Source organism: Polyergus mexicanus, unplaced genomic scaffold (assembly GCF_030449975.1).
Source record: "Polyergus mexicanus isolate NDT 795.1 unplaced genomic scaffold, iyPolMexi1.0 SCAF_19, whole genome shotgun sequence".
Classification (NCBI taxonomy): domain Eukaryota; kingdom Metazoa; phylum Arthropoda; class Insecta; order Hymenoptera; family Formicidae; genus Polyergus; species Polyergus mexicanus.
This window is the reverse complement of record NW_027223339.1, coordinates 1221494-1238770: the sequence shown is the minus strand read 5'-3', so window position 1 is coordinate 1238770 and position 17277 is coordinate 1221494. Positions and strand designations below refer to the sequence as shown.

General features: G+C 29.6%; 2 protein-coding genes across 6 annotated transcripts in view; one reads left to right on the top strand and one right to left on the bottom strand.

Moving 5' to 3' along the window:
• Drat (Death resistor Adh domain containing target) overlaps positions 1–17277 on the top strand; it is a 111792-nt gene that overhangs the window by 21814 nt on the left and 72701 nt on the right. The gene's annotated exons all lie outside the window — the stretch shown is intronic.
• The window catches only part of LOC138941621 (uncharacterized), a 255219-nt gene that overhangs the window by 189105 nt on the left and 48837 nt on the right, over positions 1–17277 (bottom strand). The window contains exon 2 of one of the 5 annotated variants that reach the window (XM_070311447.1): positions 5424–5461. The exons of 3 other annotated variants lie outside the window; for them this stretch is intronic. The gene's annotated coding sequence lies outside the window, so the exon portion shown is untranslated. The remainder of the gene's footprint in view (positions 1–5423; positions 5462–17277) is intronic. One more of the 5 variants, XM_070311449.1, reaches the window with a different exon arrangement.

Genomic DNA, 17277 nt, shown 5'->3' with positions numbered 1-17277 from the left:
TATTGAACACAATCATGAATGCATACATTGATACGTTGACTGAACGAATACGAGACTAATCGAGCACTCAGATTTAAGCAGTTTCCTCGATATCCTGCATCGTATACGCATAATGAAACTTTAAATTTTATAATTAATATTCCTTTATTTAAAATGAAAATGATACATTATTGAGTAGTTCTTACAGTTTAATTATTATTCATTAGATTGTCTTTAAAAAAAATAAAATAATCTTGTATTATTGTATATAATCTTTTGAATACTTGTATATAATTTAAATGTCAATCATTTCTTATATTTTAAAAATTACTTAAATTTCATAAAATTTACATTGCAAAGCTAACAAAAAAAAATATGCACTTTTAAAAGTATGAATATGCACATTAATTATGAATTCTATCTCTTTTCATTATTTATTTCGGTTAAATTTTTCTTCTCTCATTATTTTAAACTGTTAATCATCTTTAAAATTTACGTCATGATATATAATCATATATATGATTAGGTTTCGAATTAATATTAAATTATTACATACATATGTGAAAAATAGCATTCGCTTGTAGATAGTCAACAAGTCACATCGGAAAAATATATATTTCTTTATTAATAATAACAATAGACTTAGAGTACAAACAATTAAGTGGGAAAACTGACAGATAAGAACCAAGATGCGAGTATTGGTGCGTGAACTTATTATTGTTAAATTTTATTAACAAATGTGCATTAAAAATGTACGTTTCGGACATTTTTGATCCGTCTCTTCAGCATAGATATAAATATATAAAGATTACGTTTTGAATTTGACAATATCTATCGTTGCAGTCAAATTTTGAAATTTCAATGTAATTTTTATTATATATTTATATCTATGCTGAAGAGATGGACCAAAAATGTCCGAAACGTACATTTTTAATGCATTTTGTTAATAAAATTTAACAATAATAAGTTCACGCACCAATATACCCGCACTTGGCTCTTATCTGCCAGTTTTGCCACTTAATATTTCTTCATGTTAATCTTTCAAACGCCATATTGAGTATAAAATATTCTATGAAGCCAGTCTACTCTCACGAAAGTTTTCCAGAGTCTCGCAACAGAGATTTTCATGATATATCTGCTTTGTATAACATTCTATAGAAAACGATGACTTACATATCTCCGGATTCAATAAATGACGAAGCACCACCAGTTTGTTTATTCTCGCGACGGACATATACTTACAACATTTGATGCAGTGTTTAAGTGTCTATATAATAAGATTCCTTTATATCAATATTATTTTATTAGAGCATAAGCAATCAAGCAAATTTATTAAATTTGCATAAAGATTAAAAACTATCGTGTCGCATCGTTGTGTGTATATGTATAAAGCAGCTAAAAAAAAATTTGTGACATTTTGGAATCAAGTGTTCAGAAACGAATAAAATACTTTTTTAACGAATGAACAAATGATAATATTCGCGCATGTTAATATAATTTTTTGCTATCTTTCGATCGCGGCTCGGCAGTTTTTCTCTCCGCGATTAGACGGCTGATACCAAGCTGCCATCAGTATGTAAAACGCGACGTTCCTGCGTGCAGTGAGATTTCCCGGGGGACTCGTGGTTTATCCACGTACTAGGTGACTGTGTCTCTCCCCGTTCCGGAGAAACTTTATTTTTAAAGTCGCGTGCAAACTCATGCGCGCGATGTTGCCCCTCTCTCTAACCACTGCGACCACTATATCATGCAGTTCACTTCCGTTAAACATTAAGGAAGATAGCATCTGCAATAGATTAGAAAGTTTCTAGATGGAGATGAGCAGCGCAAATTTACGATGCTCACGGTTATCTCATTACGCGACACTTTTTATTTACGATATAATGTTCAATGATTATTCTCATGCGAACGTAATATTGTTCTCCGAGGACTAAGTTTTTGGTACAATAATTTGCAAAATCTTTTTAGTATTGAAAAATAGATATCTACCTTTTAAATTTAAGAGAATTTTTATATATTTTTAAATATTTTTAGATATAACAACGATAAAAAAAATTAATAATTTCGCAAAAAGCAATAATAATGATTTGCTGTATTTAGGAAAGTACACTCGAATTTTATATAATGGATGGTTTGCAGATTGAATTCTAAATAATGGTATAAAGAATAAATTTATCCTTAGAGGGGTATATGTATTTATTTCTACGATACGAGAGAGAGAGAGAGAGAGAGAGAGATATTTGTTATAACACAAAGATGCAACATGGCATTAAAGAGGGAATCGTTTATCCGAAGAATACTATAACAATTTTTATTTCATATTTACATTTGTATTTACATTTATTTAACTGTATGATAACATACAAAATTACATTTTTATTTATGTTTGTTTATTATTTATTAATTCTACAATATATATGCACATAGTATTGATAAAATTATTTCGATTATTAAATATTTTTAAAATTAAATTTGAATTAAAGTTTATTAAATTTTTGATTAAATTGATGTCTACGAAGTTGGCTTATCATTTCTTTAAAAAAATTAATTTTTTATTAAAGTTTTATAATGTTATTTCCGATTTAGTGTTTTCGTTTTGTTAAATTAGCATTCTAAAAATTTATTAATAGATTCTTTTGATTATATGTTTGATCAATTTAGACTCGGGTGGTGTATTTTTAAAACTAAGGCTTTATAAAAATTGAAAAACACATAGCATTTTTTTACCACTGACATCAATAATTATTATTTCGTAATGGTCTTTGGCAAATATTAAATTTTTTATTATTGTTCTTTTTCTTGATTCAAGTACTTTTTCTAATTTGATACGTTAAAACAAATATTTCAAACAAAAATAAATGAATTTCGCGTGCATAATATAATCTCAAAAAAGAAGCAATACTTTTGCGTGTGTGTAATGCAAATGAATAGTATGTAATGTAATTGTTAATAAATAGCAATATAAGCTATAATTAAAAAAGCAGATGAAACTGATGACGTACAAGAATTAAAAGACCATCGCTTTTAATTTTTGTCTTTTTTTGGCGAGCTCTAAAGCTCCTTCTTATCGGTATGAGATGCAGAAGCACTTAGCGCTAGATCGGCTACTTTTGCGAAGAGTCCAATGGTATCGTATACGGAACACATTTCAGGGTAACACACGTTCCCGATGAGCGAATATCGCGCGAATGCGATATACACTAAAATCTCGTGCTATCGGATTCAACGTGGCAGCGAAAGACGGCGACTGTAATCGAGTACTACGCGTTGGAGGGAATGTAGGACGACGATGACGATGGCGACAAAGACGAGATTGGGAATATCCCGCTCGATTCCCATGTTACTTCAACTATCGTTCCACTCGCATTTCGCCAACGATCGATTCTTGAGCGCGATGCCATTCGAATCGTTGCTATGAATATGGAATTACATGAAATTACTTCGATTATGGCTGCAATTTTTAAACGATATTGTCTCTTACGAATCAGAAAATTAGCGTTGCCAATATATATGCCATTCGAATTGCATTGATGCTGCGAGTGCGATAGAATGCAAGGGAGCATATATTCGACAAAACTTTTAAGATCTATTTTTGTATATCAAAAACAACCTGAATTAAATAAGCTTAACTTAATAATATAATATTACCATAATAGCTATACATTTTTTGTATATAATTTTCCGTATATATCATGTATATGAAATAAATAGAGAAAGAAAAAGATACTAAACTAAATTCAAGTTTAACATTGATACAATCGATCTTGAAAAAAAGTAAAGGAAACTTTAATTATGCTTTATATTTGATAAAATAATTTGCTATGTTAAATTAAAAAATCTCAATTATTTTTAACATACAATAGGTCAAATAATTTTCTTAGTAGGAAGAAATATAAAATTTTATTGAATTTTTTGTAAAGATTTGGTCAAACCTTATGCGATAAACAGTTCTGCTAGACATGCTTTAAATGAAGTGCCGGTAAATTATAATTTTATTATTTTTGTCAATACACACACATTTGTCAGTTTTATTATTATAAATCTTTTAGTTTGCTATAAAAAAGATTATTGTTTTTATACATCTATTATTGATTCTAAAGATTATACAAACTAGTATTTTCCTTTTCTAAAAAGCTGTATTATATTTTTACATACCAATACTTTAGTATCTCTTGATTTTACTTTCTAACTATTTATGTATGAGAGAGATGGTGTGTTATAAAGAAGTCTATGTGAATATAGAGTGTTTATCAGGATAATAATATTTTTTTTATAATATTGCAATAAAACTTTTTTTCTTCGGAGAAACATTCTCTAACGCATGACTCTTTTGCGATTAAGAAAGAGAATTCTTTTTATTCTGTTTTTATTTTTTATATTCCGTTAATTTATTGTTTCGTAAACTCAATACAATTCGGAATTAAGTTTTGTATGTTATTTTTTTTTTTTTTTTTGCAGATTTTAAATAACAATTTAATACGGATTTACTTGACGATTTTTACATAACTGTGAATATAAACTAATGGAAAAGGAATGCCGTTTCATTTAAACTGTTGAGATATTATTTTGAGATACACAATTTTAACGTTTTAGGAACGTGTGCTGCATTTTTAACCGTGAGAGTTCGCGCAATTTGCAATTTAACGACTTTTATAAAAATGAATGATTTGAAAGACGGAAAGAGATGAATAGCGTAAGGTTCTTCTTATATAAACATTTCTAAAGCACAAAAAATTGCAATATGTTTTTAGTTTAAGATATTTAAAAGTGGTTCTTTTAAATAAGTCTTCTTTATTAACATTTCAACGTTCACATGAATGTGAAATAGCAAGCGTATGTTATTAAATACGTTTCGCGCACACAGCACGTGCATCGAATCTCAGAAATTCCACCGTTATACGTTTACGCATCAAAGGAACCCCGAGAGGATTAAAAGTCGCCCTTTAAACTGTCTCCTCGCATAATAAATCCGACTTTTAATCGAGGACAGTCGGGAAGCACTCTTCCCTCCAAACACTTTTCATCGTCGTATTTTACACAGTTCGCATAAAGCTGCAAGAACGAATTTTCTATCTCGCTTTCCCTTCTTTCTTCTTCTTTCTACTTTTCCTTCAAATCCTAATCCCTCCTTTACGCATTCATCTCTTCGCAGACCGCCGAAACTAAATTACGTGTTTTCGAGCGTGCCGCCATTGCCGTTGTTCGAAAACTTTTCCATTTTAAATAAGAATAAATTCAGATCCGGAGTTCTCAGAGAGTTTGTGCGGGAAAAGCTCGCGGTATAACGAGGGCAACAGGACACTCTCAGTTACATCTCTTTTAAAGAAGAGAAAGGAGGTCTTCCTTTCTCGATATTATGTCGCGGAGCAAGTGAGCGAATCTCGCGCCGTCACCTGCATATAAATTTCACAAGGCGTAGCCTGCGAGGTAGGTTTTCCGCTTACCTACTTCTCCGTACTCCGATTACAGGATAACGCGGCATCTGAAAGGAAAAATGTCCCGTAGTAATTCTTCTTTTTTTTATTTACGCCGTTTTCTCTTGTTGCGTGCGACCTTTGCATTGAAAGGAACACAAATCGCGGTTATTGCATGATTTTGAAATCTTTTGATGTTTGAAAACTGTAACAATATATGGCACAGTACGCACATATAAATAGAAAATATATAGTAAGTCTTTTTATGAAAATAAAAATAAATTTTATATAGAGAAAATGTTCTCCCCGTATATGATCTTTGTATGATTGAAGTAGAATTTGAAATTCTCCATAAAGTTGCATTTATTTAGAGTATCTAAGAACGCGCTTTAATTTTTTTTTTTTTTTTTAATTTTAGAAATTATATTGGCATATCAGCTATACAATTCCACATGGGTCTGTAACAATCCACATTGTCTGGTGTTTTCGATGCGAAACAAAGTCTATTATTGTATAATTGTACATAGTTTTGTAACTTTCTATGGGAAACAAAATCTTACGATTATCGTTTTGCATCAAAATCATCGTGCAATGTCGGCTCGATCTCACTTTGTGCGAAAATTATAAATTTATATAAATCCATATAATTACAGACATCATTTTGCAACGGAAACGTCAGATGATGTGGTATAAACCTAGCTTTGCATGGAAAGTTGCACGAACAATGTGTCATGAATCTCGCGTCGTATTAAAAGTTACAAAGTCACATAAATTATATAATTATATTACATTATAAAAAAAATATTTTTTGTTTATATTTTCTCTTCGTATTTCAAAAATAAACGATAGATTAAAATTATATTAGAATTTATTCAATAATATTTAATGAAGTAATTTTTTAACATTTACATAAATATCTCGCAAAACTTTATAAGAGATTGTCGATTAAGATATAAGAAAATGTTTTAAAATCAATACTCTTACTTCTACAACGTACATCAAATTCAATATCAACTTTGTCTCTTTTAATTTTTTAAATTCTTTAGGTTTTTTCACAGGATATTTTCAAGAAATCCGTAAACAAATAAAAAATCGAAGAATTAAAAACTGAGTAAACTTACATAATAGCGTTCGACGAATCAAAACGCAAGTCACTTTTTCTCGATATATACGTTGAAATTATACGTTTTTAATAATGCGTATATATATATATATATATATATATGTCTGTGTTGTAATATTTGATTTATACTCTGCTATGCACTAAACAATTTCTATCGTTAGCTAGAAATTGGATTCTGCACGAAACGCTTTACACAAGCCCGAACTTCATACTTTATCGACCCACATTTACTTTAGTCCGTTTGCTCTTTCCGACCGCGTGCCAGTAAACTACAAATTCGGGACTTGCACCGATATGTTTACAATTCGCCGTTTGTACTTTATCATAAATGGAATCTCGCGAGAGCGCTGGTTGGCCGCACACCATGATTACGTTGGGGTCTCGCGTGTGCGCGCGCGCACGCGGTGGAAAACGAGGAATTAAATTAATCTTCTTACTTCCGTTCTGCTTGATAATGACAAGAACAATTATTGGTTTTAACGGGCGGCTGGTCTAAATAGCCTCGGTAAGGAAGAGTTAAAAGAAAACTTTCCGCCATCGTCGTCGTTGTCGTCGCTCTGTCACAAGTGTGAACAATGTTTCGTGCTTCGTTGTATTGAACTTCACCCAACACGCGCGAAACTTACGTACTTTAAATCGAATCGCTATTATTGCTTTCTTTTTTCCACCGAAGATATTTAATGAAGCGCGGAGCACCGCGGTTAAAAACCTGGCAAACCGAGGCGGAAAGTGGTCCACTCTCGCGCGTAATCCTCTTACAATTAGTTAAACTCCTTAGAGCAGCGCGTCGCACGTTTTAATTGAAAAAAGCGATAAACGATAGGTAAATCCCGCAGACCTGTCGCAGTCAGACGAGTGACGCGACATGAGTCTCGACAATGAAATATCGCTTTATCGGTCGGTTCATAAATTCCGCCTCTTTTTCGACAGACTTGAAGAAAATTGCTTTCTCGACTGCGTCTTTCGTTTAATACTATTTAGAGATTCTCGAGTAAATTTCTTACAGAATAAGGCTTTAGTATCCATTTACACTTCAACAAATTTAATTTCTTAAAATTTGTTTAGCTTTGATGTTACGTAATATCAAGTTAAAATAAAATAAGTAAGAATGACGTAAAATTTAACAATTTTTTTTAAAGATTTACTTGACATTTATCAAGGAATTTATAATTAAAAGCTATAAAATACTATATTTTCTTGGTGCATTGTGTATTTTTTCTAATTATATAATTATAGTTTTTACATACGAACACGTACACTATTTGTATACAATTACTTTATAAATTTAATTGAATGAAAAAATAAAAAAAGAAGATTGTTTGCCGTATGTTTGAAATTCTTATTAAAAATTGATAAAAATTGTTTATAAATATAATTTAAATAGTAAATTTCTTATAGATGAATATTTAATATTTTTTTTGGATTGTAATAAATATAATATTTTTCATATGGCGCACATATATAATATCTTTTATATATATATTTTATTTTTATCCTGTAAATCAATAAATCTTTCTAAAAATTTATCAAATAGAATTATACTTCATTTGGATTCGTATATTTAAGCGTGTACTTCTTGAATATTTATTATTTTGAATAATAAACGCAATTTATTTTAGTGATTAGCGATGATATGAAAAACAAGCTTTCATGATATATTTATATTTCAGTATCAAGATCGGGAAATATCTTTATCAATAATTGTCACGTAGTTATTGAATATTTATGAATATAATAATAAATCGAGTTAATTATCGAGTTAATTACGATTTTTATGTTACAAAATTGCGGAAATCACGGAAATTATTTGTTAAGATCTAACACGCACGGGCTTTATAATCATAATTGATCAATTATTTAATATCAAATTATGCATATGTTTGTATCTATATAAGTTTATTTCGAATTTTATGCAAGCCAATATTTTGTTTATTCAGAATGGAGAAAACAGAATAGCGAGTGTGATGAGACGAATCGATAGGAAAACACCATTCTTCCATCATAACGGATAATTTTTTCCTCTAAGCGATCTCCTCGATATGAGCTGCAATCGTTATCGATTTATGAGTAGTGACATCCCCGAATGCGCCGAATCCGTTCCATAAATATCGAAGTAGCGCATAGCTTTTCGTTGTATCTGTCATAAATACGTATTTTATCTGCCGTGGGATTTAAAATGAAAAACAGTTGTCAAGAGCTCATGGGATTACTCGTAAAAGGGGCCGCGATGATCGCAGAAGGGTTTTCACTGACGATCGTCCTTCAATCACAACTTTGTTGACTTAATGCATCCCTCGTAGAAAAATTTTCTAAGTAAAAAAACATTTATATAACACATTTAAATAAATTTTGATCGGTGAAAGTAATTTTTTTTATTTTGTTTTTTTTTGGGGGGGGGGTAAAAAAGTGCAGATGTTTTTATAGATCTACTTTATTAAAATTAATTGAATGCTTATACTTCGTTAATATTACGCAAGTAATTGTTTTGCTACTACTTATTATTATTATTATCATTATTCTATTATTTTTTATTATAATTGCCATAAATGTAATTATCTTCACGTTACAATAATCTTTTCAACATTTACATGAGTATTTTTGTCATATTGCGTAGACCTTTATTCTTCGATATTATTCGGTTTGTGACACACTCGCATACAGTGTTTCATTTCTGTTGAAATATTACTGAAATACAATACGCAGGAAATCACATTGCATCTCTAATTGCTGAAACAAATTACGTTGGCCGCATTTATGTATGTATGTTGAGATACAAAAATGTATAAATTATTTGTTTAAAATTTATGTTTGTTTTCTATGCAATTATTGTGAATTTAATTATTTTCTTATTAAAATAATGCAGGACAATACGAACAAAATAATTCTAAAATATGCATATTCTATTTTTGTATATAAAAACTGGAAATTTAATAAAAATAAAAAATAGAATTCAATCGTACGCGTGCGCAAAATTCTAAATGTCTAAGGATGCAAAGCGCTATATTTTAAACGGTATCCAAATAAAAGTAAAAATTTTTGGTAATTGAATAATGATAATATTGTATTATAGTCTTATTTGATAATATTAAAAGAACGCGTATGTTTCCTTTTTAATATATAAACAAGATTTTTATTCCATGATTTCCATCAATTTACAACGTAATTTTTATGCTTTATAAATTTCAACGATATCTTTTATTCTTCGTGTGGTAAACGATAAAGTAGTATAAAACTTATATTTCAATTTACACGTCTGAAAAATATTTTCAAAATTTTAAAAGCTCGTGATGAGATCATAAATCTTGCGTAACGAGAATCAACCTGATGCTAGATGACTAAGGAAAATGACTAAAGCCTCTCGAGCATCGAGACGGCACGTGTCGAATTATTCATCCATTGGCGGTCTCAAGGAATACTCGTACGAAAGAAGCCTTTATTATTTTAAATGTTACAGAACAAAGAAATATAATAGAAATAAAATCTTTTTTACATAATATTTTAAATTCATTTTATTCTCGTCAAAATTTTTCGAAAAAAAGTTTTTGTTAGCGAAATACATATAATTTTTTTTTTATACTTTTATTTTTTATATCTATATTTCTTCAATTCTTAATGATAGTAAAGTTTTATGTTAGAGAAGTATGCAAGCTAGGCTAGTCACAGAAATATTCACCTGATTTATCTTCATCGCATATGAAGTAAAGACGTATGCCGGGAGAAAAATAACTTTTGAATAATACAAAATTTGTATTACAAAAATTTATTACCAAAGAAAACGTTATATAATATATATAATCGAATCTACATACACACATGCACGCATGTGCGCACATGCATACGCATATGTATACATAAATTTATTCTGTCGAAAATCTATCAGTTTTGATTAATATTACTGTTTAAACTCGGACTCTTTTGTTTTGTCATGATTAAAGATTGTCGACATTTCGGGATGATGATAATGTATGATAATGGTACCACAGTTTCGTAAAATAATAACAATCGGTACCAGGGGAAAATTTTACATATTGCGTGGCGGTCACATGAGTCATTGATCGTCGTTGTTAATCACAGGTTTTGGCTCTTTTCAATTATAAAGCTTTCATTTACGCATTATTCCAAATTCATTCAAATATCATACCATTAAACTGTACGATTTCTACAGTAGCTTTGTATGTACTACGATTTGCATTATTTTAACGACAGATAATAATAAAACAACGAAAAAAATGACTTTGCATAGAGTGCACTGAAATTATTTTATATTAAGAAAATTATTTTTTGTATAAATAACAATTCTATATAAGACCGATAATACCTAAAAGCTTTGAGATATATGATAAAATTTATGAGGTATATGTACAAGATAAAATATAGGATAGCATTCTCCTGTGTTTTTTTCTAAATAAAAATGATATATTTTATTTAAAAAATAACTTTTCGTTATATACGATCAAAGAGTCCTAAGTCTGTTAATGCGTAGATACGTTTCAAAAAGTAATTATCGAATGAAAGATTTATCAATGAAAGCATGCTTTTTACTTAACCCAATATATTTATCTCACTTGGCTAATTATTACGACGTAATATTCATTTTTGAAGTTAGCTATTTGAACATGTAATATATTAATGTACATGAAATACATTTTGCGTAATATTTGCAAAAACAGGTCTCGGATGTTTGAAATATTATTTAAAAAAAGTATCAATTGATTATGATATTGCAAACAGAATACATAACTACATTTGTAGACCGAGCACTCGTCATCAATGGAATCACGTCTGCGTTTGATCCGTTTATGCTATTCAAACACAGTTGTTCTGTTTACGGTTTCATCACTAAATTTGTGTTTTAACGTTTTAAACGTTGTTGACCCAACGTTGTTTTTTTCTAAAATTTGATACGAAATAGTTGAGAAAAAATATCAATTATTTGCATACAAAACTAACTTTAAATTGTGAGAAATAGCGAAAAATATATTTTCTCCTATCATTATATTTATATACAGGGTGTAACTAAAATAAGGGGACAAACTTCGGGGCGAGCTTCCCAAACCAAAACATGAAAAAAAAGTTTATTTCATATTAACATATATCCGCAAACCCATTGTTACTTAGATACAGCTTAAAAAAATGTTTATTAATAAAAAATGAAAAAGTAATATTTATTATTATTTTTATTATTATTAATGTATATTATTATTATTACATGCTACTGTGTCAGTCTCTGCAAATCGTTGACGACTATTGTCATAGTTTGCCATTACGCTAATTATTAAAATAAATGAACCATAAGAATAAGTGTTCCTCGATACAATTATTTTGCCTTCGATCTATTTATTGTAATTATTACGATATAACTTGTCTGTATTTTCACAATACATTACATATTATATGATACTTATAAGATCTGTATAAGAAAATAGTCACAGATCAAATAAATAGATAGAATAAAAATTAGACAGGTACCGAGAAGCAATCGCTTCGATTGTAAATAGTGAATTGAATTTATAAATATTTTGAACTGTGTCTTAGTAATAGTATTTACAGATATATGTTGATATGAACTTTTTTTCATGTTTTGGTGTGAAGAGCTCGTTCCCAAAGTTTGTCCTCTTATTTTAATTACATCCTGTACATGATCTTTATTCTCATTATACATTTATTTCCTGTTTAATTTTTATTTTATGCTTATCATTGAATCGATCTTTATTAGGTAAATAAAGTTTGTGTACTAAATATAAGATAAATGTTGGCCAATGAGTTGGATCGCGCAAACGCTAATTAGGAACATGTTCATAAAGTAATAGTCCCAGGAGAGTTTTTAATAATATCTCGTAATAGCGAGGAATATAATACGGGATAAAACGAGTTTAAAAATGTTGAAAGTCAATATGATACAAATAGATATGAAGATTGTGCGTTTGATGTATACATATGTGATTTGGAGCATATATCGCAACGGATAAAAACAATTTCTGTTTCTGTTATTTGCCATACCATGTCGGATTTTTCTAGATTCGCCATCGTTGCGCGTTCCCGTTGCGTGCGTTGGTCGCTTTGTTGACAGCTCAGAGACCAACACGTGTGCAGCCGTTTCATTGGATGCGCTGCCGCACTCTATTGATTCCATGGCACCGTAAACTCGCGCTTTGAAATCGACAATGAAACCCACTCGAAGGCTGCAAAGGGTACGCATCGCATCGTGGAATTGGGGCGTGAGTTTGTGCAAGTGGTTCATGCGGACGTGCCTTAAGCGATATCACTGCTTTGTGACAACTTCAACTGGGGGAGGGGGCGGAGAGATATTGCTATTTCTCATGTGAAATTAAAAAAAGGAATCTTTTATAAGATATCTGAAAGCGCGAGAAAGCTTTGACGAAAGGAATCATTAAATTGTTTCCGTTTTACAAAAACTTCCGCGCTATTGAGATAAATGCAACTGTGTATATAAATGAATATAGATAAATTATTACGTTAAAATTCTGTGCAAAAAACGAGATACATGAAAATATGTATATAAAAAGAGAATATAAATATAAATATAAATATAAATGAAGCCATATCTATTGCAATTTTAGCAGAAAATTTTATAAACTTTTAGATTTTTATATTATATGTATACATATATATTTTACAAACTATACACAACATCAGAAAATCCGAATGATACGATTTATATACAAAATTAATTTCTGGGAATTGTGGGATAGATATGTATATAATTGTTCAGTATGTGTCATTAATCATAGTGGCATCTTGGAAAATATATGTTATGGATAATTAAGAATGAATAATTATATTTTAAAATAGAATTTATTATTGAAATAAACAGTTATTACTAATTACAAAGTTATGCTAAATCGTTTATAATAATTTAATGGTAATATTTTTGCTAACAAATATTTTTTTATGGAATAAGGCGGAATAATCACATTGTGTGTCACATTGTTCAAAGATTCTCTGATCAACGTCGAGGCGTCGCTATCCGATGAATTTGGAATTTGTCCAAGCGCCTCCGTGCTAGTTCACGTTACTGCAAGTTATGCGAGACTCTCGCGACCGTCTGGTTGGTCACATATTGTAGATCCCCGAACCCTTGCTCATTGTCCGCTTCCACACAGGTTTTAATCGCATGTCCGCGAGCGCCAAAAATACGAACGAGAATGACGGCGTGCTATCGGAAGCAATAATTCGTGGCAAACGGGACGACGAAGAATCGCGATTGCGAGGCACGATCCCGACGAACGGCGCTGATATTTTCACCATTTCCCTCACTCGCGCTCGCAAAAGTGAAATATATTAATGCTGCGAAACTTTTCGATTGTTTCATTTCCCAACTTCCTTCGAATATTGATGGAAATATTTAAATAATATATCTATTCATGCAGTAATATAAAAATCTTTCTCTTCTCTCTCTTTCTTTTTCAATATAATTTTAAATGTCTTTATATATACATATAATTTTTTTTTATATATGTAATTGTCTTAAAGTTTTTGATTAGCCATATTAGATTGGAATATAAATGTGTTTCAATCAATTTTTTCACGTAGCCCTCTGCACTTGTATTATATTTTGTAAAATGTATCAATAACGTTATAATTTATTCTGAACGTATCCTACGTTTGTCAGAGAAAATATGAACTCTATGACAAATAATTAAAATTTACATAGTTATTTAATATCTTATTTCATATATTGTATTTTAATATTTGATTGAAAAAGAGAGAAATAATTTAACGTCACATTTTACAAGATTATTAAAAACGCAATGAAAAGTTAATTTATTTTCAAACTCATATAAAAATTTGTGTATAATTCATCGATTATGTTATTATAATATGATATAGATGTTATCGTAATTCGATAACTAAGATAAGATTAACTAGGCTAGAAAATGAAAATATCGTGCAACTATAAAACTGATGGTATACAATCAAACTGTGTTTATAATATCGATCTAAAATATACTATTAATAAATCAAATTCATATATTTTTATTGAATATATCTTACGATATAAAAACTTTAACATTACAGACAATAAAAGAATCTTAATATTAATATTTGTACTGACAATGAGACAACGTGACGCTGTAATGGTTTTTACAACGTAGCTTTACGGAAATTTTTACAAGATTTCTTAATTTACATTTTTTAATACTTAATCACGCATGAAGACATATTAGTACTCATGCACTAGAAAAAATTAATTATATATTATATTGAAATAGTATTTGAAGCATAAAGTGAAATTGTACAAAAGGCAGCGCTATAAATCGGTCGGCAGTGCATTGCAATATTTTTGGAACTTATATGATACTTCTGGCGTTCCGATCTTCCGATAGGCAAGAAAGAGATATTGCAAGTTTCGTCTCGCGTAATATTTTTATTGCAACTGTGTAACATACGCAATAATATAAACCTGTGCTTTTGTATGTATGTAATATGTATGTAGGAACATTGCATAACTTTTTCAAAATGTTGTTAAAATACACCGCACATATTCGCATTCGTATCTCATTTAATATTCACATAATGTATGTGCACGCACATATATACACACACATACACACACAAAATAATTTCTGCTAATATTTTAATCGAGTCCTCAAATCTGTTCTAATCAAAATTTGATGATGACTTTTATAACAAAATCATTATTTAATACAGTACATTGTGCACATTTTAGCATTAAATATTTATAAAACATTTGATCAAAATTTTCCTCAAGCAAAATATATATTTGAATATTACTAAAAAATAAATTTCTTATATTTGTGTTTTTTAAGTTTAATCTAATTTTTCAACTTATAAAAAGACATTTAACTGAGATACTCTGTAAGAGTAAAAAAAGAAGAGTAGATTTCCAAGAACCTGCCATTAAAGTGTTTTAGTAGGCCATATAGAGACTGGTTACGGCTATACAATTGTCTGTATCTTCCCCTCATTTTGGAAGCGTCCCAATTGGGTTCAATTAGAAGCACCACGCAATTAAAAAGTTGGGCGCTCGAAAACAGTAGGTAATCTTTTTCGGACCGATTACCGCTTCAACCGGAGCACGAGAAAGACATTACCGAATCTTTCATTAGACACTACCGGAGGCAACTTGCCAATTAAGCCGCCGTGTCTCCGGTCAATGGGTAGCCCTGTAACTTTCGATCACATCCAGTAATGCCAGAACAACTTGTAAATCTCAATGAAACCTCAGTGAACGGAACTATCTATCGAAGCATGAGAGCGTATCTCTTCTACATTTATTCGTATTCTCGTAAATATATAAAACTAGAATATCATGAGCTGTCTATCGGTTTTGGCGCATTGAAGTCGTTATTATCTGATGGAATAAAAATGACTAATTGATATCTACGTAAAATCAGTGATAAATTTAGATAAACAATAATTAATGTATTTATATTTGAATTTGTCAAATTGAAGCAGTTAATGCGCTTACTTCATATGTTTCCTATTATTAAATAATCGGTGATTTCATAAAATTACAGATGATTGCATGAAATGACATTTAAATTTCCTACATTCATATATAACCGACAATAGAATTATCAAAAATTTTATACACTTATTGAATTAGATATTTTTATTGTAATACATTCAATTGCAACTTATCATTTTAAACAAATTTGCTATCGATGTCTATCGAGATTTTCTAGAGACATTTTCATGTGTCTGATGAAATTTTGCTTTCCAAGATTTGTCCTAAATAAACTATTTCAAATTTATTATAGTACAGAAATAATATAATAGCATTTATACATACATACATATATATTATTATAAAGTCTAAACAGATTCCGCTTTGTAAGTCCATGATCCATATTAGTGCAAAATTATTAACATTTTGTACAACACTAAGATATTTTTAAAAAGTTAAATAATTGTGTAATTATCGTATAATTGACGTCTAATAATACATTAAATAATATGCACGCGATTGAAGCATCTTGTGTGCAGTATATAATGCATCGGTAATAATACATTATGCGATATACTTAAAAATTTTTCGAATTTATAATGCGAACTATTGGCCAAGTAAAAAGTATGTCGTCAATATATATTTTAAATCAAAATTCACTCTCGTATTTATCCACGAATAGTGTGACAAACGGTGTCAATATTTAAAAGTTTACGAGTGAGAAGATATGCAACAACGGAAAGTGTTGACGAGTTTGAAGACACTGCCGTTTGCGAAGCATTTTATTCGAGAACTTTTAAATACGCTGCGCGAAAGTATCCTGAGAGGTAACGCAACGACTCAATCCGCGCGATGAAAGATTTAAGTGGCTATGAGAAAACTTTTCAAGCGCTTCAACGAGATCGATAATATACACTGTGATAAAGATATATTGCGAATTGATTTTTTTATGGAAACATCCATCATATATTGCTTCCGACAAATTATTTTATATTGAAATATGATATTTCTACTTGGCATTCTGAATTCAGAAAACATCCTCTAATTTACACAAGAAATTTATATTACATTATAATACATCTTATCTCTCTTTTAAGATTATAACTTTATATCGAGAACATAAATTAATACAATATCTCTTTACAATTTGCAATGACGGCATTAATATTACTTTACAGTATCTAATTATTTATCTAATTATTTTCAATTACTTATTATCTTTTAATGTATTAATGTTTATATTTATTTTTTTAATTTTAGTATATTTATTAACATTTATTTTAATTATAACGTATTCATAACTTATATCATTATTTATAATTTATGCT